The sequence below is a fragment of the Lissotriton helveticus genome, chromosome 9 (assembly GCF_964261635.1).
Source record: "Lissotriton helveticus chromosome 9, aLisHel1.1, whole genome shotgun sequence".
NCBI lineage: Eukaryota > Metazoa > Chordata > Amphibia > Caudata > Salamandridae > Lissotriton > Lissotriton helveticus.
Window position 1 is genome coordinate 936,518,042 of NC_136070.1, and position 23,217 is coordinate 936,541,258.

Consider the following 23,217-nt stretch of genomic DNA (forward strand, 5'->3'; position numbering starts at 1 on the left):
TCTGTAGGGGCTGACAATTTCTTAGTTATAAGTTTGAATTGTCCATTATTCTGGGAACGAGGGATACGAGAACGTACTGCACCATGAAAAGAAGTTCCTTCTTCCCTGTCTTCGTTTGTACTCTCATTTTCAGTTTCCTGGGTAAGGGCATCTTTTCGATGGGAATCGGAAACCTTGCTCGTGAAGAGTGGAATAAAGAGATCTATTTCTTTTATTTTAGTGTAATTTCCTGCGACCACTGCTTGATCTAATTGTAGTAAATCATCAGGAACTATTTTTCCTGCACTAGCTATCATTCTGATAAAACAAGTGATCATGAACCGTGAGAGGCATTTTCTATGTGCTATGGGTCTATTTTTAATAGCTTCTTGTAGGGCTTCTAAATTTTCTCCTGTTCGAAGAGCCTCATTAATTTTGTTTAGGCAGTTTGTGACATTCGGTACCTCCCGTATACCTTCTAGAGCCTCTCGTAGGCGAAGGGAGATATCTGCTTGTTAACCTTCCCCTGGGGTTGGGTCATAATCGCACTCTAACATAGGTAGAACACCACCCGAAGTGTCAGGGATGGGGTTCGTCTGTGCAACTATTCTTCTGGCTGTTGTCTGATTAGTGTAAGCAGGAGGAGGTTCCATTAAATAGGTGTTAATAAAATCATCGGGTACAGAAGGAACCTTAGGATGTGGAGGTGCCGTAGGGGTACTAGAGTCTGAGCTAAACTCGAACCCTGTCTTTGGTGAGAGGACAGGATACATACCTGTCACTGAGGCCGAGACCTCCCTTTTCTTTTGTTCAAAACAAATATCATCATTCTGATCCAGTAACTTTTTCATCTTACTTTCTTCTGACATTCTCTGTGTTTTCTCAACTTTCCCTTGTTCTTTCTGTTCCTTTCGATGTGCTTCTTTTCTCCATAGTTCTACACTTTCTAACATCGAGGATCTTGCTTTCTTTTCCCAACACTTTTTCTCGATTGCCATAATACAATTCAAATCCCACGTACCACTCTTTGGCCATCTAATCGCAATCTCTAAATCTTTAGTGTAACCTTCCCAAAGATCCAAATACAAGATGGCGCCAATTCCATACTTCGTATACATGAAGTAACCAGGAGTATCCTTCGGGGGGACTGGTACAGATTGTTCCAGTAACCCCTTCCGGGTACCCAGTTTACACAGTTTAGAGAACAAAGGCATTGTATTAGATAAAAATAAAATGTACACTTGAAAAAACTTGATATACTCGGAGTATCAGAGTACAAACATACCGTTTTCTAGAAACCTAGAACCCGTCTTTACCGTGCTTTGAAAATATCAGAACCCGTCGTGACCGTGCTCTGAAAATCAGAACCCGTCTTGATACACCCCCAGCAGTACTCACCGAGGTGCAGAGAACTTGAAGATCTGGACACTTGATTATGCAGCGCTCGTGGACAGGGACTGGTCGGGTTTCAGACGACCTCGGACTCGGCAATCTTCACAGGTTTCGGGCTCTGGGTCGAGACTTCCGCTGTCGTCCTCACCGCCTCGTATGGATGCTCAGATCTTGGTACAGCCTCTCTTGGACACGAAGGAGTTCATGCAGGAACACCCTGCAGTGTGCACGTAGGAGTCCGTCGATGTCTTGAAGAGACCGGTCTAGGTCCGCATCACCGGCGTGTGGGGAGAAATGGAAGACCCTGTTCGGGCGTCAATTTTCTGTGGTAAATATTTTAGTAATTTACCTTGATCGGAATTTCTATACAATAACAATAAGTTTAAGTATGAAGAGCAGAGTCCGTGGTGGTGCGAATTCAGGGTCTTTATTCAGTAACTCGCGTTAAGGGAGAGCTCCGTCACCTGAGGAGGATCGGAAGAATCTCTAACTTCATTATCAGAACACATTGTATTTATACACAGAAAAGAGGAAGGAGCTTCCCTTTAATGTAGGCCCGGATCATATGTTGCAATACAACAGAAGTCATGACTAGGAAAGAGGCTGTGTCATGAAAAGAGGAAACATGGCAGAGGAGATGAAGCTGAGTCATGATTAGAATGAGGAAGCACAAGAGAAGCAGAAATGTGGAGAAGTAACACTAGGCTGGTTCCTTAGATAAGGGAGAAGTGGTCGTGACAGGATGTCTGTTTGTCGTCTTTCAGCATTCGGGGGCTCTTCTTCTCGGAATTGGTTGTCGTGGTTTAACAGAATGGGGCCCATTTCTCGGAATCTGCCCGATTATAGGGAAATGGTTACAAATGGGGGGGTCTTGTTCTCGGCATCGGCTTGACCACAGAAATGTACGGTTTGAATGAGGAAGCTGGTTCTCGGAATCGCTTTGACCATAAGGATGTACCTTTGAAATTTTGGGGAAGGAGAGTGTGTGTGCAACTTTGTGAGTGCGTGATCGGTTCTTGTTCGTGTGCTCGTGTGCTCGTGTTCCGGCATGATGGGGTTTTGTGACTAGTTCGACTACCTCTAAGCAGTCATGAATCTGATTGTCAACTGGAACAGTAGGCAGTAGCGTAGCTGGGTTGAGGATATTGCATCTTTTGATGATGATGTGGGGTTGGAACAGAGTGACTTCATAACCGGTGAGGCGAGCTATGGTCAAGTGTTGTGTCTGTGTCCTATTCAAGAGTAGTTCCACTGCATGTGGAACTTGTACTTCAAGAGAGTGTCCTAGTACTATGGAATCACTTTGTCGTATTGCTAGAGCTGTAGCTGTGACAGATTTCAAACAGGCAGGCAAACCTTGTGCAACAGGGTCAAGAGTGCTAGAAAAATAAGCACAGGGACGATGTTTGTTGGCTTGTGTTTGTGTGAGTACTGACAAGGCTGTACCTTCCCGTTCTGTGACAAAGAGGACAAAAGGTTTGGCATAATCAGGTGTAGCTAGGACAGGTGCAGAGCATAATGCTTGTTTGAGGGTGTCAAAAGCAAAAGTATGTTCAGGTGTCCATGGCAATGGGGAAGAGGTTGTGGTTGTTAGCTGTATCGGGGGTTTGGCCAAGTATGCAAACTGGGGAATCCATTGTCTACAGTAGGACATGAGGCCAATAAAGGCACGGACTTCTTTCTGTGTTTTGGGGACAGGAATGTTAAAAATGAGTTGAATTCTTTCAGGTGTGAGTGCCCTACCCTCCTTTGACAGCAGGTGTCCTAGGTAGGCCACCTGCTGTAAACATAATTGTAATTTCGAGGGTGACACCTTGTGGCCATGTTTTGCAAGGAACATTAGGACAATTTGTGATGCTTGCTCACATTCTGGTTCGGAGCGTGCGGTGATCAGTAAGTCATCGACATATTGTAGCAATGTCGTATTGGTGGGCAGAACAATGTCGTCTAACTGTCTTTTAAGTGCCTGACTTTAGATACTGGGGCTTTCTGATTATCCTTGGGGAGCTCTTGTGAAACAGAAGCTACGACCTTGTAAGGAGAATCCGAATAGGTACTGACTGTCTTGGTGGATGGGTACACTGAAGAAAGCATTCTTCAGGTCTATTACAGTAAAATGTGTGGCCTCAGGATCTATAGCTGTTAACAGAGTACTGATGTCTGAGACCACGGCGTATTGTGGAACTACACATTTATTGAGTTCGCGTAAGTCAACCACGAGTCTGCAGACTGGTGGCGCACCATCATCAGTTTTCTTTCGGACTGGCAGAACTGGCGAGTTACATATGTTGGAAGGTACTTCTCTGACTACTCCTTTTGTTATCAAATCATCAATAATCTGAATAAGGGCTTGTTCTGCATGTGGAGGTAATTTGTATTGACAGACACGGGGTAGGACAACGCCTTCCTTCAATGTCACTAGGTGTGGTGTAATATCCATGAATCCTACATCTGTTGGATCAGTAGCCCATAGTGTAACAGGAATGTCTCTTAGTCTGACATCTAGTTCTCGTGTGGTGAAATGACCTTTAAAATCTCGGAGGAATAATCGGACCCCTTCCGGGGAACAACATATTATAGCACCTAGTTCTTTTAGTGTCTGGATGCCAAGGAGATTTTCGGGACAGGACTTTGTAAGCACCAAGTCGGTGGAAGTTGTAAGAGGACCAACTTGAAGTGATATTGGTTCAGAAACTTTGTCGATGGCAGGTGTACCTGAAAAACCCAAAGAAATACTATTTGAGCCAGAGAGGGGTACCTTGGGAACTTCGTTGTGTTGTACTGTCGTCCTACTAGCCCTGTTGTCGATCAGAAATGTTGCTTCTTTACCTAGGAGTTTAGCATGTACATAGGGACCCTCTTGGTCAACCGGGACCGGGATCAGTGGACGACTATCGTGTTCCTCCCAGCTGTCTCATGAAATCGTGGGGAATTCAGGATAGGATGATACTGGGTACTGGTAAAGTTGGGTGGCAGGTTTAGCATCATTTGGAGGAGCTGATGTGGGAACAGAAGGTCGAGGGGGATAGTTACGAGGTTGTGTCTTCCAGGTGGCAATATTATGTTGTAATACTGGACAGTCACGCACAAAGTGACCTGGCTTTTTACAATAATTACAAGTAACTTTTTCCTGTGACACTTGGTGTTGTTTAGGGGCCTGTTGGACCGTATTAGTTTGTGCTACCAATACCTTCATTTTAGTATCTTTTGTTCTTTTCTTTTCTTGTTCTTGTTCGTCCCTAATTCTATTTTGGTGATATTGGAGCATCTGAAGCGCTTGTGAAGGGGAGCTTGCTTGCCAAGTACCCTCTACCTTCAGTACTCTATTTCTGATCGTGGGCAAAGCATTTTCTACAAATTTGGAGACAAATAATTGGCTATAGGCGTCTCCACCTGAGGAGAGGCCGCTGTTGATGAGAAAACATTTCTCTAACCTTGTATAATAGTCCCCTATATCCTCATCTGGTTTCTGTTTGCATGCAGAGATAGCATCCCAATCTTCTTTCTTAGTGGTCAGCAACTGGGATAGTATTTTAGGGAGAAGGCGAGGGAGTTCCTGAACTAGAGGTCCCAAGCCTTGTCCCGGATCACGAGTAGTGTCTTCTTTCTCTAAATCTGCCCATGTTACCTTTTTCCCTTCAACTTCCCAATCCTTTCCTTTTAGTTTGTCATACGTTCCTTGAGGTAGCAGGACCTTGAGGAGAATATTGAGGTCTTTATAAGTAAAATAACCCATTTGAAGAATATCCTTGAGTTCCCTATGGAAACCCGAAGGGTCCTTTTCATGAGAAGGGACCATTTTCTTCATCTCTAGTATTTCTAGTTTTGTCAAAGGAGTGTAAACAAACGTTTGTTGCAACTTTCCTGCGGTGTTTACTTCTCGGAGGGGGAACTGTCCTTGGTCATAGTGTTGGGGATTTGTATCATAACTGTCTGTAAAGCATTGAATATATTGCTGTCGTAGGTCAAGGAAGATATTAAGGAATTCTTGTCCCCTGGCCACCCACCTCCCTTCTAGACAGTCTCGTAAGAGAGGATGTAACTTTTTGGGTGAGCAACCAGTATCTTCGTACATTGTAATGAGGTGTTGAACCATATAGATGCTAGCTAGCCTTTGAGATGCTAGAGGGATCGATAAAAACATTTGAGCAACTATATCAGGGCCATATATAGAGTATTGAGATACCCAATGGGTGCTTGATCTAGCGAGTTCTTTTTCTTGTGTGGTGAGTCGAGGCTCGTCGTCCATCCAATCATCCAGAGCTTCTTGTGTTCGTTGGAACAACCTATCTGTAGGGGCTGACAATTTCTTAGTTTTAAGTTTGAATTGTCCATTATTCTGGGAACGAGGGATACGAGAACGTACTGCACCATGAAAAGAAGTTCCTTCTTCCCTGTCTTCGTTTGTACTCTCATTTTCAGTTTCCTGGGTAAGGGCATCTTTTCGATGGGAATCGGAAACCTTGCTCGTGAAGAGTGGAATAAAGAGATCTATTTCTTTTATTTTAGTGTAATTTCCTGCGACCACTGCTTGATCTAATTGTAGTAAATCATCAGGAACTATTTTTCCTGCACTAGCTATCATTCTGATAAAACAAGTGATCATGAACCGTGAGAGGCATTTTCTATGTGCTATGGGTCTATTTTTAATAGCTTCTTGTAGGGATTCTAAATTTTCTCCTGTTCGAAGAGCCTCATTAATTTTGTTTAGGCAGTTTGTGACATTCGGTACCTCCCGTATACCTTCTAGAGCCTCTCGTAGGCGAAGGGAGATATCTGCTTGTTAACCTTCCCCTGGGGTTGGGTCATAATCGCACTCTAACATAGGTAGAACACCACCCGAAGTGTCAGGGATGGGGTTCGTCTGTGCAACTATTCTTCTGGCTGTTGTCTGATTAGTGTAAGCAGGAGGAGGTTCCATTAAATAGGTGTTAATAAAATCATCGGGTACAGAAGGAACCTTAGGATGTGGAGGTGCCGTAGGGGTACTAGAGTCTGAGCTAAACTCGAACCCTGTGTTTGGTGAGAGGACAGGATACATACCTGTCACTGAGGCCGAGACCTCCCTTTTCTTTTGTTCAAAACAAATATCATCATTCTGATCCTGTAACTTTTTCATCTTACTTTCTTCTGACATTCTCTGTGTTTTCTCAACTTTCCCTTGTTCTTTCTGTTCCTTTCGATGTGCTTCTTTTCTCCATAGTTCTACACTTTCTAACATCGAGGATCTTGCTTTCTTTTCCCAACACTTTTTCTCGATTGCCATAATACAATTCAAATCCCACGTACCACTCTTTGGCCATCTAATCGCAATCTCTAAATCTTTAGTGTAACCTTCCCAAAGATCCAAATACAAGATGGCGCCAATTCCATACTTCGTATACATGAAGTAACCAGGAGTATCCTTCGGGGGGACTGGTACAGATTGTTCCAGTAACCCCTTCCGGGTACCCAGTTTACACAGTTTAGAGAACAAAGGCATTGTATTAGATAAAAATAAAATGTACACTTGAAAAAACTTGATATACTCGGAGTATCAGAGTACAAACATACCGTTTTCTAGAAACCTAGAACCCGTCTTTACCGTGCTTTGAAAATATCAGAACCCGTCGTGACCGTGCTCTGAAAATCAGAACCCGTCTTGATACACCCCCAGCAGTACTCACCGAGGTGCAGAGAACTTGAAGATCTGGACACTTGATTATGCAGCGCTCGTGGACAGGGACTGGTCGGGTTTCAGACGACCTCGGACTCGGCAATCTTCACAGGTTTCGGGCTCTGGGTCGAGACTTCCGCTGTCGTCCTCACCGCCTCGTATGGATGCTCAGATTGTTGCAGGGTTTCTGTACTCACACAGAACTGTGCACAGAGGAGTGGAACCTCGGCAAATTAGGGTGTCCCAAAACTTACCTTAGCAACCAACTCACCCCTTACCGAGCTAGCTACAGTGTCTCATTGGACATATCAAACACCCAATGTTTAGACAAACCAGAACATGAACTTACAGTACCTCAGGGTACGTGGGACTCATGAACACTCTTTCGTTATATTATCATTACAAACCAGAACATGGAGTAAAGAAGACACATGTGCATTTGAAATGTTTATTTACTAATGCCGTCTTCTCAGGCGCAGTATCTTAGATAATACAAGTACACTTATTATCAGTAGCAAAATTATCAGCATAGTTACTAAGACATAAAAAGCGAATGGTGACAGCATGTTAACATGCTGTAATGAATAAGAGTTAACAACACTTATATCTCACCCTCCCTAACACATATATTATATTATTATCTAAGAAGGTCTCTTTGGGTTGTTTTAGGGCGGGCCCATACCTTAGTGTCCTAGCATGAAGGAATCACATCAGCATACACCAGCTCTCTCTGCATGTGCACCGCATCAAGTGTGTTAACAATTCTCGTGCAAAGCAATATCAATCCCGCCTCAAGCCCAAGTTGGCAAAGGCTGCACTTGTGTTATGACTATGAAGGCGTGGAGATCAGACCTCATAACAATTCCATATCGTGTTGCTCCTGAAACTTCAGCACTCTCCGTGCAGACATGTTTTATTAAACAAAGCAGATATCAGAGCAATAACATATTATTCTCACATTCACCACGGCAAACCACTAGGTTGAAAGCTAAGTCAACAAGTAAGGGTCGTGTGCAGAAGGTGCAAGAAAGGAAAAATGGCGTTTAAATCTAAAATGTACCTATGCTAACTTAACACGAAATATGGATATATAGGAGCTATACAACACCCCCCCATGATCCGAGAACGGACTAAATAAGGTAACAGAAGTGCCATCACATGAGAGCAGAATTCATTTATAAACGAGCATGAATAAAAATTCAAAAAATAAAAACTAATGCTAAAAAATAGTCCACAAATATAATGTGGCTCAAGCCAATAGGCAAGCAAAAATAAAATGTCTTGACCAAAAGTCAATAAAATCAAGGAAATGCTATCAATCAGCATGCCAATTTGAGGCAGTGTCTATGATAAGACCGTATATGAAAAGTAAGCTGCAACAGCCTCCAGGAGGAAGTCACCGTCCTCATCCGAAAACAGTTCAGCCATCCAATTTAAAAGATGAAAGGAACATACGTGATCTGCCAGCACCGGATCCTCTATAACCATCAGAGGACAGCTCGGTGGGTTTTCAAGAAAACTTTGTTCCAAGAAATTTCGCGCTGCCGACAACACATCCCAGGGACCCATTAGTCCATGTGCCACCGCCAAGGCCATAATTCTTTCGTCAGAACAAACCAACTCGTGAGCAATGATAGGACTCATCAGTTGATCAAAATCGACGTCAGAAGATGCTGGTCCGCAGAGACACAAATCAATGGCCCAAAGGAAATCACAGGTCAGGCAGCGAAATACAGGCTGGACACAGGTGAAATAGGAGAACCGAAAAGATAATCCAAACGCCGTGCTTAGAGTCGCCAACGGCAGTGTGCCATAATAATCAAGCATGCGGTTGCGAAACCGCGTCAGTAGTAGCTGTGCGTGGTCTTGCACAGGAAGGGCATCCATATTTAAAAAGGCAGAAAACCACCAATGCGCCTGCCGCTAAAGCAAGTAAAAACGGGAACCCTCCAAATAAGGATGAAAAAATAGAATGGAAGAAAGCAGGGATGACTCCAAAAATCTTCTCAAAGGAAGTCACGAGACCACCGCTAACAACTTTAAAAAAATGTGCTAGGCCCGTTGTGGAGGATGCGTTAAAGATAGAACGGACCATAGCTCCGAAATGCAAGGGCAAATCAGTGTTTAAAAGAGCCTGAACCTCCGTGCGGGTGTTAGCAATGTGAAGCACGAAAGTTTCACGGGCCGAGCTCAAGGCCACCTCTTTCTGGGACAATAGAGCTCTTATTCTAGCCATGCCGCTGAATTCTGCTCCCAAGGTCGGTATCTGTGGCCAAATGGAAGACTCCCTATGTTCACGTGTGGGAGGATAAAGAACATTTCTGCAGCAAATAACTCGCTCACTAACTGTTACTATGAAAGCTATACCTTTAATTAAACCACAACAGTTTTCATTATTGAGCATTAAATAACTACCATTCTCTAACAATTTAAACGTGGGGATGATAGCAGGAACTGGCGTGCCCTGTAAAACGCAAGCCATATTCGGTCTGTCCTTGTTACATGAACCGTGTAACTGTATGTGTCTACACATTAAAGAATGATCTGGCGTCTCAGTACACTCATCCCCTGTTAGATAAACCTCTTGTTCATCCTTGAAACATCTGTATGTATATGGGAGTGACCAGACCTCATGAAGAAAACCGCTACCTAAGGGTTCAAAACGACCTATTGGCACATATTTCATACAAATTGAAAACTTATATAAAGCAAAAGGCAGCGTTATTAAACCGTGGATAAGCCACGTAGCAGCAGTGGTCTCTGCCACAGAAAAAGGCAAAGATTCCAATCTTTCAATATGGAGCATAGAAAAGGAAGCATCACGCATTGAAAGCAAGCGTTGTTTGTCTGTCAAATTAAACGGTGCAAATAAAGAGGAAACGTTCATGTATCCCCAGGGAACTTTACCCATTTTTAGAGTCTGTAGTGTCCATGCAAACTGCATGATTGAACGTAATTGATTTTGACCATGGTATAATACAGACACTTCATCATGCACAATATCAACAACAGACGACACAATATTATCTAATGTGTAAATTCTAGAGGAAAGCACGTTAATGCTATTGTCAACAACTGCAAGAACTTTCTCAAGATTTGCCTGATCAATAGCCCTAAGGCGTGAAGCAGCCTCAATTTGTGAGAGTTTCCAAATTTCATTGTAAACACCATATAACCAGCGTTTCGACCTGCCACTAGCTGGGCCCTTAATGAAATCATTCAAATCCACGTCTGCATTCAGTTTGGAAAGGTGATACTTAACCGCAGGTAAAGTTGAATGTTTCAGCCAAGCTTGACACAACTTGCCCACAGAGTAAGAGGTGACAGTATGACTCAAATCAAAACGGGGATCAGATCTAACAGCCTTAAAACCGTTAGTTATATTTAAAAATCTTTTTTGGCAAGAATCAGCACTACGGTGCCAAAGCAGCCAACCCTTGGGATTCATACTGGAAATGTTAAAGGAGGAATTCAGAAGCAGAGCCTGTATATCTTTAATGGACAATTTAGTAAAATTACTCCAAATCTTATATTCCTCCAACTCCGGGAAAGACGGGGTGTTTAACCTTTTAGATGTAGCCAATCCAAAGCATGTGGTCTGGGAAATGGTGTCATTTAAAAACAACATATGATTCGGGATGAGACATGCACGGTGCAAAGCCTCAGTGCCTCGTACCTGCCAGGCCCTTGAGCCCCAAACTGATTTAAGGTCTATGGTATCCTTCCATAACTCATACCCTCCAGTAACTAATTGATCCAGGAAGGCCTTTGAATATAACAATTTTGTATTTGTAAGTCGAACCTTGGACAGTGGCTGTTTGTGAAATTTAAAATAAAAGGACTCGGGATTGGACTGATTAAAGTCAGTGAAATAAGTATACTTTTTAAGAAACGTTTCTGAACTCCCTTGTGTTGGTGCTGGGCAATGTTCCCACTGAGTAAAATTAACCGCATCCCTTCGGGAAGATGTCTTGTGTAAGAAGTGATTGCCATAATGTTGGTAACAGAACAATTCACCATAATTAGCAGATTCTAAATATAAATCCTCAGCATCAAAAGCAGCATAATATTTCAAATCCGAAAACAAACTTTCCACAGCATTAACATCCCAATCATCAGAACGAATGTTTTGTTTCACCACATCCCCCATATTAACTCTTAGTACATTAGGGACATTAACGACTTCCGTTGGACCATGAATCTGAAAACGAACTGCATCCCACGCGATTCCATCCAGAACAGGCCACGCTGTGATGTTAACCAAAGTCAAGTCTCTTTTTAATCTGTGTGTAGAATGTGAAGAGGAAAGTGGGGCCAAAGTTCCATTCAAATGAGTAATGCAAGTTCTCTCCTCGACATAGTGTCCATTCATAATCCGAAAAAAATAAAACACAAAACCAATTGACATAAAAAGGTAAACTGAAAAAAGGACCAGCCAAATGTATATCCAAGGAGGTATCAAAAAATGTTTTTTAAACAGGCTAGCATATAATGCAATTTTAGAGGGTTTTTTCGAGGCAAGGGAAGCAGAGTCAAATGAAAATCTGGATTCCGTGGCTAAACGAGCTTGCAGGTCAGGCATGGACAAATCAGTGGGGTATGTATAGTCTGTCTCATCAAGGTTAGTTCCTGGTAAATTATTCAATAATGGACTGGAAACAGCAGGTAATTCGATGGCCACCTCAGGTTCATTATTAGAAGCAGTGGGCATAATTGAATTTCTCACAATGGAAGGACAGGAAACAGCCGGTGTCATGCTAAGAAGAATCGGCCACTCTGTGTATCTTGACATTGTCAATAGAAATAAACCTGTTTTCCTTACGACCTGGAAGTGGTGGTAAAATGACTGTTCTTGTGCCCTTCACTCCAAGCACTGGGACCGGAGCTCGATAGGAGGGACCAAACTCTTTCTTGTTGTCGATCTTCTCTCGAACCAGTTCTCCAACTTGGGGTAGCCAGCCAACTACCGGGATCTGCAACGCATCATCCGATGTGGAGGGCAAATGTTCCTTTGCAAGAGTGTCTCTCGTCTTTTGTAGATTCTGTAAAACATTGCAATGTTCATCTGCGTCAAAGCAAGTGGCGCGAACCACCGAGTCTAGACCGTCAAGGTCAGGGACGAACATCTTGATGCCAAAGAGCATTTCGTATGGGGTCCGCCCACCCAGAGACCTTCTAGGGAGATTATTAAGAGCACGCTGCACGCCATAGAGGTGGGCCAGCCAGTTTCTGCCAGTGCCTATAACTCGGGCTGTCAAAGATTGCTTTAAATCACGGTTCATTCGTTCAACTACACTATTACCCTCGGGTCTGTAGGGTGACGAAAACTTGACTTGGACCCCCATCGAAGTCATGGCATCCTTATACGCCTTAGAGGCGAAAGCTGGACCCTGATCCGAATGGAAGGTACCACAGGCAAAAATCCCTATAAAGATACGCAAATCTCTGATGACAGTCCGGGAATCAGCGCTGCGATGTGGCCATAACCACACAAAGCGTGTGCATGAGTCAACTGCTACTAAGATGTATTTATACGCAGTATCAGATGAAAATGGACCGCAGTGATCTAAATAAACACAGCCTAGTGGTTTATTAGAAATGTACAACTGAGTCTGAGGCGGACGCGTAGCAGTTGAAGGTTTAATCTGCTGGCATATGTCACAAAGAAGGACATAATCACGCGTCTGTTTGTACAGTCCCCGCCACCAGAAACGTTGTTGTAGTTGCGTTACAGTGGCTGAGACGCCCGCATGCGCAGACGCCACACCTTCATGAGCCGCTGTAATCAAGTCTGTTCTGCGATCAGAGTTGGGAATCAGCCGTTCCCCAACATCAGGAATTGTCACAAAAGGAACCTTTTCGGGACTTAAGTGGTATTTATACTTCGAAGGGAATCCCGAAGGATGTTTACTTCCCTTCTCAGAGGCAGCAATCGCTGCCAAGATGTCGCTATCAATCTTGGTTTTCGACCTAGTAACTGCTGCAACTAAGTATGTAGATACTGCTGATTTCGCTGCTTCATCAGCAAGCGAGTTGCCAACAGCGTGAACTCCCACGCGCTGATGACCGAGAGTATGAATCACATAAACGAGTGGCAACATAGCCTTAAGCTCTGCCACTCGAACCCAGATCATTTTATGTTTTATTGTGCTACCCTTGGAATCATGAAAATCATTTTGAATCCAAAAGAACAAGTTTTCATTGTAAGACTGGACACAGTAGTAAGAATCACTTACAATTAGAGTAGTAACACTTGGATCTGCGTACTCCAAAGCTAGTAAGAGAGCACGAAGCTCTGCTAATTGTGCGGTGCAATCGCCCAGGGGCATCGTGTGTACCTCCCTGGAAATGAACTCATCATTCAACATAGCACCGACCACAATGGCGCAAGCGGAAACGTAGGCATGTTTAGAGCCATGCGCAACCTGCGCCGACCCATCAGTGTAAATGATGCAATGGAAGTCCTCCAAAGGTCGCATCGCCAGAGGAGCAGGATGAACGAATTCATACTGCAAGTACTCCTGCGACCGTAAGGAAGCGTCAAAAATAAACATGACATCCGAGGATGACAATGACGCAGCCCACTGAATCCACCGAGGGTGCAAAGCTTTTGAATTTGGTACACTCGCTTTCGTGACTGCCTCCAAATGAGGACAGGGTGTTACCACTAGCATGCGTTTCCCCTGTGACAGAGCACGTTCCTTTAGAATAGCCATCTGTACAGCAGTTAAAACCTTTTCTATGGTGGGAAACCGCATCTCAGCCGAGGTGTACAAGTGTGACTTGTAAGCAATAGGTACTGTGTCACCTTCATTAAAAGTGAGGTAAGTGAAACCCACCGTCCCAGGAATTATTCTTATGACCAGGTTGGTGTGGTTATCACGAGTCAGTAAATATTTAGAAGCGAGCAGATCAGCCTGCAAGGATTGCAAAATGGCTGAATGCTCAGGCAGCCAGCATGATTTTGAGAAAGTTGGTTGTATCAAAGCATACAAAGGCTTGATACGCTGGGCATATTCCGGAATGTAAGTTCTGCCGAAATTCAAAAAGCCCAGTAAGGATTGTAATTTTTTCAGAGTTGTTGGTGCGCGCAATTGTGCGCACTTCTCCAAGAAGTGAGGAGCCAAACCTCTACCTTCATTGTTGAGCTCATAGCCCAAAAACAACACTGTGTGTTCAGCAATGTGCGATTTTGCAAAGTTGAATTTGTAACCCATGTCTGCGAAGTTGCAAACAAGAGAATTTACACGACACAGATGCTCCCAAATATCGTCGTCTGTGAGATATATGTCATCCACATACGAAAAAGCATCAGGGTCGAGTGCCTCCAGAATAGAGACAATTCGAGCGGTAAATACACCAGGACTATTCTTGTAGCCCATTGGAAGACGCCGGAATTGCTTTTGGACTCCAGCGCATGTAAAACTGGTCCATTGGGAGCTAAAGCTGTCCAATCTGTGGGCATAAAAACCATTGGATATGTCAAGCGTTGTCTTGAAACGCTTACGCACGAGACTATCCACTAGGGCAGAGCCGTGGGTATTCTGTACTGCACAGTTACGGCAATGCGAGTTTAAATGCCGGTAATCCAAAACCAAACGATATGATCCGTCAGGTTTATTCACAGTAAAAAGGGGATTATTCATCGGTGACACACACGTTTCAATAACTCCCTGATATTCCAATTGTTCAAGGATTTCCGCGACGGAAGATTTTGCTTCACGCCGAATGGGATATTGAGGTTGAGGCTGCGGCTGAGACCGCAACGGAATTTCGTGGCAAGGCGACAATTTATCCCAACCACATTGGTTACGGTACAGAGCCGGCGCGAGAGCCCGAGCCCACTCTTCTGCAAAATGCTGCGCATGCTCTTTCGAGACAGTGTTCGCGAAACTGGGTAGGATTACCTCCTCCCCTCGCGGCGCCGCGAGCACAAAAGGTGGGGGCCAGTCAGCCTCCGAAAGTAAAATATCATATGTAGAAGACAGATTCTCCCAAAATACACCTTTAACGGTACGCTGTATGTCACCTTCAATTAACAGGACAATTTCATATAGTCTTTCAGGGGGAGCAAGTCTCGTATCCGCTGTTTCTATCACAACGTAGACATCAGTCGCTGTCACCCTCAGTAGTGGACGCAGCGCCTCTCTGACTATGGTTATCTCCGCCGCGCTGTCCAGCAAGGTCAGAGCCCACGTCAGATTCCGAAGCCGCGTTCTCACTATCTGTGGCATATCGATGCGCTGTTAAGGCTGCGACTTTCTTTTTCGCAAACTGCGGACGCCTAGGCGTAGAATCCTCCTGCTTCACTGCGCCGTCCGTCTGGCGGGACTGACCACGTCCTTGTTGGCCACCACGTCCACGTCCACCCCCTCCTCCTCCACCGGTCTTGGGAGCCGATGTGTCCTGAAAGGAACGAGGAGAGCGTTGATCAGAACCCTGAAAACGATCAGGCGATTTAATCATCGCGCGGTCGCGCAAATCATAAACTTTTTCGGGTGGCGCAGGAGCTTGTATTGCAGGAAAATTACCCTGAGTCTGCGTTGTCTGCTTCCCCTGTGTCTGTTTTTTAGGCCAATTTTGTTTCTTGGACTTGGGCTGGGCATCTGTCACTGCAGATTGTCCCTGTGGTTGTTTTTTCTCCTTTACTGGAAAATATTTTAGACCTCTACTTGTGCGGCCAATTGTTTTATAAGCGGCCACCACAATCTTTGCTAACTGGCGGGGTTTGTCGGCATCGGGCAGAGCAGCCAAAGCATTCGACACCTGAAAGTTAACTGCATCTCCTTTAACATTGGAGAGAATGAGATCACTTACAATCTCAAAAGAACCACACAGGCGCATACCCAATTCAACCGCTGCCTCTGGACCGTGATCATTCTGAACACGTCTAACGATTTCAGGCAGGGCAGTCATAGACGGGGTGCCGAAACACCTTGTATAAACTGCCGCAAATGTTTTTCCCCAGCTGTCACAGTCAGCAAGTTCAGGAGTAATATCCTTCGGTAGAGTAATCGTTAACATTCTATGTTTATCAGCAGGAGTAGAATTCGGAAAAACCGCCTCCAGTTGATCAAACTTCTCTGCTAGCCAGAATGGGAAGTCATCGTTGTCAACAGGACGCGCACCAAAAACCGAATTTACCATCACTGGATTGAGACGCATACCGCCTCGTTCCATGGGAGCGGCCGCACCCCCCTGGGGACCACCAGGAAGATGTCGACCGATGTATTGCACTAAAGCACGAATCACGGAAATGGAAACTACATGCAGCCTGCGAATTTCAGCCAGGGTGCAAGCCCCGTGATTCGGGTGCGGGGTAAAGCCACCCAACGCAGGCCAATTAGTACCTGGAATTGAGAGTGGACCTAACCTCGCAGGGGACATAGAGTGGGGGAGGGCGCCATCAAACCAAACTCGATGCTGCCAATGATCAATAGGTATTTCCAATGCCCTGTACGGCGTATATTCAGCTGGGACATCTGAGGCGGTGTAGGAGTGGAACAAACCAGAATTAGCGTCCACAGCCGGAAACGTAACCCAAGAGTAAAACAACTCGTAAGGAAACGCCGGATCTGCACATACCACGAAAATCACAGCCATCCCATCTACTGGGACCTGGTACGTCTGAAGATGGTTGCGTACCGCTACGCGACTATGCTGCGCAATAGCCACCGCTGCCGCCATTACAGAACTGGAAACAAGAAAAAACAAAGAATACTTTGTAGCACAACTGGGTAGTAATCCAAAGAAACCGTTTAGGTAAGAATCAAGCTTGAATAAAGACCTATTCCAAAAAATAGGTAGGTTTCACCAACACCCCGTTTTCCGGAAACGGAAGTGAAGGGGTTAAGGCATGAACGATAAACTACTCGAGTGTCATGATATAAGACCACCGAAACCGTTGGGCGCCATGTTGCAGGGTTTCTGTACTCACACAGAACTGTGCACAGAGGAGTGGAACCTCGGCAAATTAGGGTGTCCCAAAACTTACCTTAGCAACCAACTCACCCCTTACCGAGCTAGCTACAGTGTCTCATTGGACATATCAAACACCCAATGTTTAGACAAACCAGAACATGAACTTACAGTACCTCAGGGTACGTGGGACTCATGAACACTCTTTCGTTATATTATCATTACAAACCAGAACATGGAGTAAAGAAGACACATGTGCATTTGAAATGTTTATTTACTAATGCCGTCTTCTCAGGCGCAGTATCTTAGATAATACAAGTACACTTATTATCAGTAGCAAAATTATCAGCATAGTTACTAAGACATAAAAAGCGAATGGTGACAGCATGTTAACATGCTGTAATGAATAAGAGTTAACAACACTTATATCTCACCCTCCCTAACACATATATTATATTATTATCTAAGAAGGTCTCTTTGGGTTGTTTTAGGGCGGGCCCATACCTTAGTGTCCTAGCATGAAGGAATCACATCAGCATACACCAGCTCTCTCTGCATGTGCACCGCATCAAGTGTGTTAACAATTCTCGTGCAAAGCAATATCAATCCCGCCTCAAGCCCAAGTTGGCAAAGGCTGCACTTGTGTTATGACTATGAAGGCGTGGAGATCAGACCTCATAACAATTCCATATCGTGTTGCTCCTGAAACTTCAGCACTCTCCGTGCAGACATGTTTTATTAAACAAAGCAGATATCAGAGCAATAACATATTATTCTCACATTCACCACGGCAAACCACTAGGTTGAAAGCTAAGTCAACAAGTAAGGGTCGTGTGCAGAAGGTGCAAGAAAGGAAAAATGGCGTTTAAATCTAAAATGTACCTATGCTAACTTAACACGAAATATGGATATATAGGAGCTATACAACAAGATCTTGGTACAGCCTCTCTTGGACACAAAGGAGTTCATGCAGGAACACCCTGCAGTGTGCACGTAGGAGTCCGTCGATGTCTTGAAGAGACCGGTCTAGGTCCGCATCACCGGCGTGTGGGGAGAAATGGAAGACCCTGTTCGGGCGTCAATTTTCTGTGGTAAATATTTTAGTAATTTACCTTGATCGGAATTTCTATACAATAACAATAAGTTTAAGTATGAAGAGCAGAGTCCGTGGTGGTGCGAATTCAGGGTCTTTATTCAGTAACTCGCGTTAAGGGAGAGCTCCGTCACCTGAGGAGGATCGGAAGAATCTCTAACTTCATTATCAGAACACATTGTATTTATACACAGAAAAGAGGAAGGAGCTTCCTTTTAATGTAGGCCCGGATCATATGTTGCAATACAACAGAAGTCATGACTAGGAAAGAGGCTGTGTCATGAAAAGAGGAAACATGGCAGAGGAGATGAAGCTGAGTCATGATTAGAATGAGGAAGCACAAGAGAAGCAGAAATGTGGAGAAGTAACACTAGGCTGGTTCCTTAGATAAGGGAGAAGTGGTCGTGACAGGATGTCTGTTTGTCGTCTTTCAGCATTCGGGGGCTCTTCTTCTCGGAATTGGTTGTCGTGGTTTAACAGAATGGGGCCCATTTCTCGGAATCTGCCCGATTATAGGGAAATGGTTACAAATGGGGGGGTCTTGTTCTCGGCATCGGCTTGACCACAGAAATGTACGGTTTGAATGAGGAAGCTGGTTCTCGGAATCGCTTTGACCATAAGGATGTACCTTTGAAATTTTGGGGAAGGAGAGTGTGTGTGCAACTTTGTGAGTGCGTGATCGGTTCTTGTTCGTGTGCTCGTGTGCTCGTGTTCCGGCATGATGGGCTCGGGGACGTGACTGGAAAGGGTGTATGATGGGACATAACCTAGGAGAAATAATCATTTTCCACAACCCGTCCTGCTGCACCAACTTGAGAGGTCCCTCGTGCCACCGGGCCCTCGAGCCTCTTCAGCTGTTCTTCCGGCACCCACAGCCACCTCTTACCTCACTGTGGCCCTCCGGCCCTTGCACTGATCCCAACATCCCATATGTTTGTGCCTGGCCAATCAAATGCATACTCTCTGGCCCTACACATGCATGAGTTGGGGGTGCTCCTTTATATGGCCCTCTATATCCACGTTCTGCCATCTGGACACAGAAGTTGGGCCCAACCCAACCATCCGCTGCCCCTCTAGGGCAGCTTGTGTCTTTAGATTCCCAGATCCTCCCCCACTCTAACCTCTGTCCACACTGACTGTCTCACCCCTCCTGGATTATTTAAGCCCTGTTGTCAGCTACCAGTCCCCCAAGGGCTGGTCAGACCATCGGGTACAAATGCTCATTGCTCCCCAGGGGCCCAAACTCATTTTAGCCTATTAACTGCTCCTTACCTGTATGGGCCCTGCTTCATATTGGCCTTCCACTTCATCTTCATGCCTGCCCCCCTGCTTGGCTCTCTTTCCCCCGCGAGTGAGAACAAACCGTGACATTGTCCACCATGCCACCCGACACAGAGCGTGTCTTTCGGCTCAGACCTAACCAGGCTTGGTCCAGGACACCATGCCCCAGCAGGTCTGCCCGCCCTGCTGCACCCAGCATACGCAGGGCAGCCCTCACCTCCTCATTCCTCAGAATTTTTCTCCCAACCCCCAGCGGTGCTTAGGAGTCAGGAGGAGGCTGGTTTGCCTCTTCTGACTCCTTTATATGTCTGCCTACATCTGCCCCTTCTGGAGAACCACAGCCTTTAGGCCCGGTGGCGCAGGGTACGCCTAAGATCCCCGGGATTCACCTGCCTTGTCAAATACAGAGACACGGACTTTCGTCTGGCGTAGAAGATGATATTTATTAGCTGCAGCTAGTACAGTGGTCTTAGAAGTCGTCAGTACAACGAGGTTCAAAAGAGACTGCCACTTAACTCCATGGCGCACAGACTTATATAAGGTACAATACAATGCAAAATGCAATCATACTAGAGCAGGAGACATAAACAAATGTTATAAACAATGCCTTAAGCCCAAAGTAACTCAAGTTTCCCGGTTCTGTTTGTTACTCGACCCCTTGAGTAAATTATCCAGTGAATCCACACAATTCGGTTTACAAGCAGAGAAAACACAGCTGTATGTGTTAGAAGAATAGTGGTGAAACAGGAGAATACATGAGACATGTAGCGAAGGACAGCAGATAAGATAACCTGGATGAAAGAATGGTGCGTGCCAACAAATAGTCCGGACGGAGATTAATCAGCTCAGACAGGAATTAGTGTACTCGGCCAGACCCTGACACTCGTTAGAAAACATAAGCGAAGAAGCCACCTCACACGTGAATGCAGAAGCGACAAAAACATCGCTTTCGCCGCGCTGCCTGAGTGAGGGCAACACAAAATGGCGGCGATTACAAAATGGAGGCTGAGTACGAGCGAATTCGTATTTTACAGAACCTCAGTCCCTCCTTTTGCCATTACTCAGGCAAGAAAAAAACCAACTCATGCTAATCTGAGTTGGAATCAGCATCGATGTTTATAAAGTCTTCAAGCTGTTGCTGCACCATCATCCTAATATTCTCTGTCCTCTGTGTTTCAGGACGTGGAACGCATAAATTAGCCAGTAGGCCACACACTGCGGGACCACATTGTATGCACAGACAACAAGAGAATATGATGGCCAAAATTGCTCCCAGGAACGTCAAAATCTTCCATCCCCATGTTGACAATGTTCTCCAAAACCATCCCATGAAAGACCAATCCCCTTCATCTTGATGAATCAACTCGAAGATGGTATGCAATTTGGAAATGACTTGATATACTGCCGGAGCGTCGTCTGGAATATAAATGCAGAACTAGATCCGATCAATTTACAGACACCTCCTCGGTCTGCTAGGATCACATCTAATGCAATTCGATTTTGCAACGTCATAAGACTATCAGCCTGAAGCTCTGCTGTAATGTTACCTATTGCGCCTGCAGTAACATTAATAGTGGTTTTGACCACAGGAACCAATTGCCTGATGTGTCTGCTGTTAATCATCGGGCCCCAAAAGGGGAGGAATCCTTTAAGAAAATCCCCTCCTTCTTGGGCTGACGTGTCCGTGGCATCAAATATACCTTGGCTTTATCTAATTTTATGGTGGTCTGACGGAGCCGAATATGTAGGGGGAAGAAGGAAGGCTACATAACAGGTTCCAGAAAAGTTGGAAGGGAGCCAGGTGTAAGCTCTATCTTGACAGACGAAATATGTTCCTTGAGATGGAACCAATGGAGGGAAATCAGGGGACGAGAAAATGTAGGTGTGTAAACAACTCTGCTTATTGTTAGTTTTCTTACTGTTGACTTGGAGACAAAGATTACCTTGATGGGGTACAGTCCATACAGGAGAAGACTCACCCTTTTTAGTTTTGTCACCAAGACTCAAAACATAATGGGTGACATTCCATCCTTCACAAGCTCTCTTCTCATCTAAAGGAATTTTGCCCTTTTCTACAATCTTAGCCATCACCACTATACCTTTAATCAAGGAACTGTGGCTGAAATCCAATCCGGTCCCAGAAGTCTTTACAGGATTTCTAAGTTTGTTGTGGTATGCAGCCGAAAACATAGTCAGATAGGCCCAAGCTGAACCTTCATATGAGAAAGGGAGGACCAAATAAGGCATTCCCTTCTGTGTATTATGTGGCATAAGACCGCACACCCAACAGTCAGTCATATTAATGGCCAACTGGTGTTGGTGCAACAACTGAATGAAAGTATTATTCATATATTCAGCTCTTCTTATCTGTTCATGAGGGGGTAAAGCATGCATTTTATGTGAAAGGACAGAAAGACGAGAGGGCAAAGAAGTTGTAGAGTTAGCATCATTTCTCGGGTGTAGAACATGGACAACCCAACCTATGCAAGCTAATAAAATACACAAAAACATAAAAATACACAAAGTTACGCCAAATCGACTACGCAATGATTTGCAATATTTCAATCTCATTTCTTGTTTCCTATTTTCCCTACCTATGGTTGTTGTACCATCCATCTTTATCTAAAAAAAATGTCACTCACGGCAATCTTCTTCAATCACTCGGCTATGTACTTCTGTATATCCTGAGGCGCTAGCCACTTACTAAGAGAACAAAAGCCAGGTTACAGTCTGAGTCTCCTACCGTGACCCTGCGACGGAGACGGATGGCACATCTAATACTCAGTTCATATATATATATATATAAAAAAGTGTCTTTGAGTAATAAAGAAAAAAGTGTTCAAAATATTCAGTTCCTCTGGTCAGCTCTTGACCTTAGGTTGTAGCGAGTTTTGCTCTGCACTGTCTGGTCCTTAAACAGTATTTTTGGATTCGTAGTGTCTATTCGAAGGTGCGCAAGCACAGCAGCTTGAAAAATGTTGTCATCTGCTTTTTCAGACTGAGTTCCATATATTTGAGCATCACTGAAAGGCACAAAACAAGGGACCGCTGCAGTATCCGATTCTCTTACACCACTGCGAATCCACTGGTCAAAGGGTAATGGCAATAGCACTTTCTTACAGTGCACGCCATGCACCCAATTTCGCTTGCCGACCACTTTCACAGCCGTGCGGGTGACGAGCAAAACTTGCGTAGGCGTAGACCAACAAGGCTCCAGATTCTTAGTCCGCTGAAAGTTCTTAACGCAGACCCAGTCACCGGGCAAAATGGTGTGAACTGGGTCCGTGGAAGCCTCTGGCAAAGCACTTTGTACCTGTTGACGGATAACACTTAATTTAGTAGTCAAATCATGCAAATAGTCAATTAGCAAAGGATATGGTATATCAGAATATCTCTTGGGGCGAGGGACACGTCAAACATTAGCTGGGCGTCCAAATACCACCTCTTATGGGCGACGTCCCATACGAGAGTGTACAGTAGTTCTGGTTGACAAGAGAGCTAAAGGAAAGGCGTCTGGCCAAGCAAGACCCGTACTGGCTTGAATCTTGGCTAGTTTAAGTTTGAGTGTACCATTATAACACTCAACCAATCCTGCTGACTGTGGATGGTTTGCCGCATGAAATTTTTGTCTGATCCCAAGACCAGAACATACTTTCTGCATAATTTGACCCACAAATTCACTTCCATTGTCACTCCAGACAATTTGCGGCAAACCAAATCTGGGGAAAAACTCTTTAAGTAACACCTTAGCAGTTGACAGAGCAGTGTTATCTTTCAAGGGGTAGGCCTCTATCCATCGGGAAAAGGCACACACCACCACCAGAAAATACTTAAGGTTGTTGCATCGATCCATATGAATGTAGTCGATCTGCAACACTTCAAAAGGATATGACGGGGG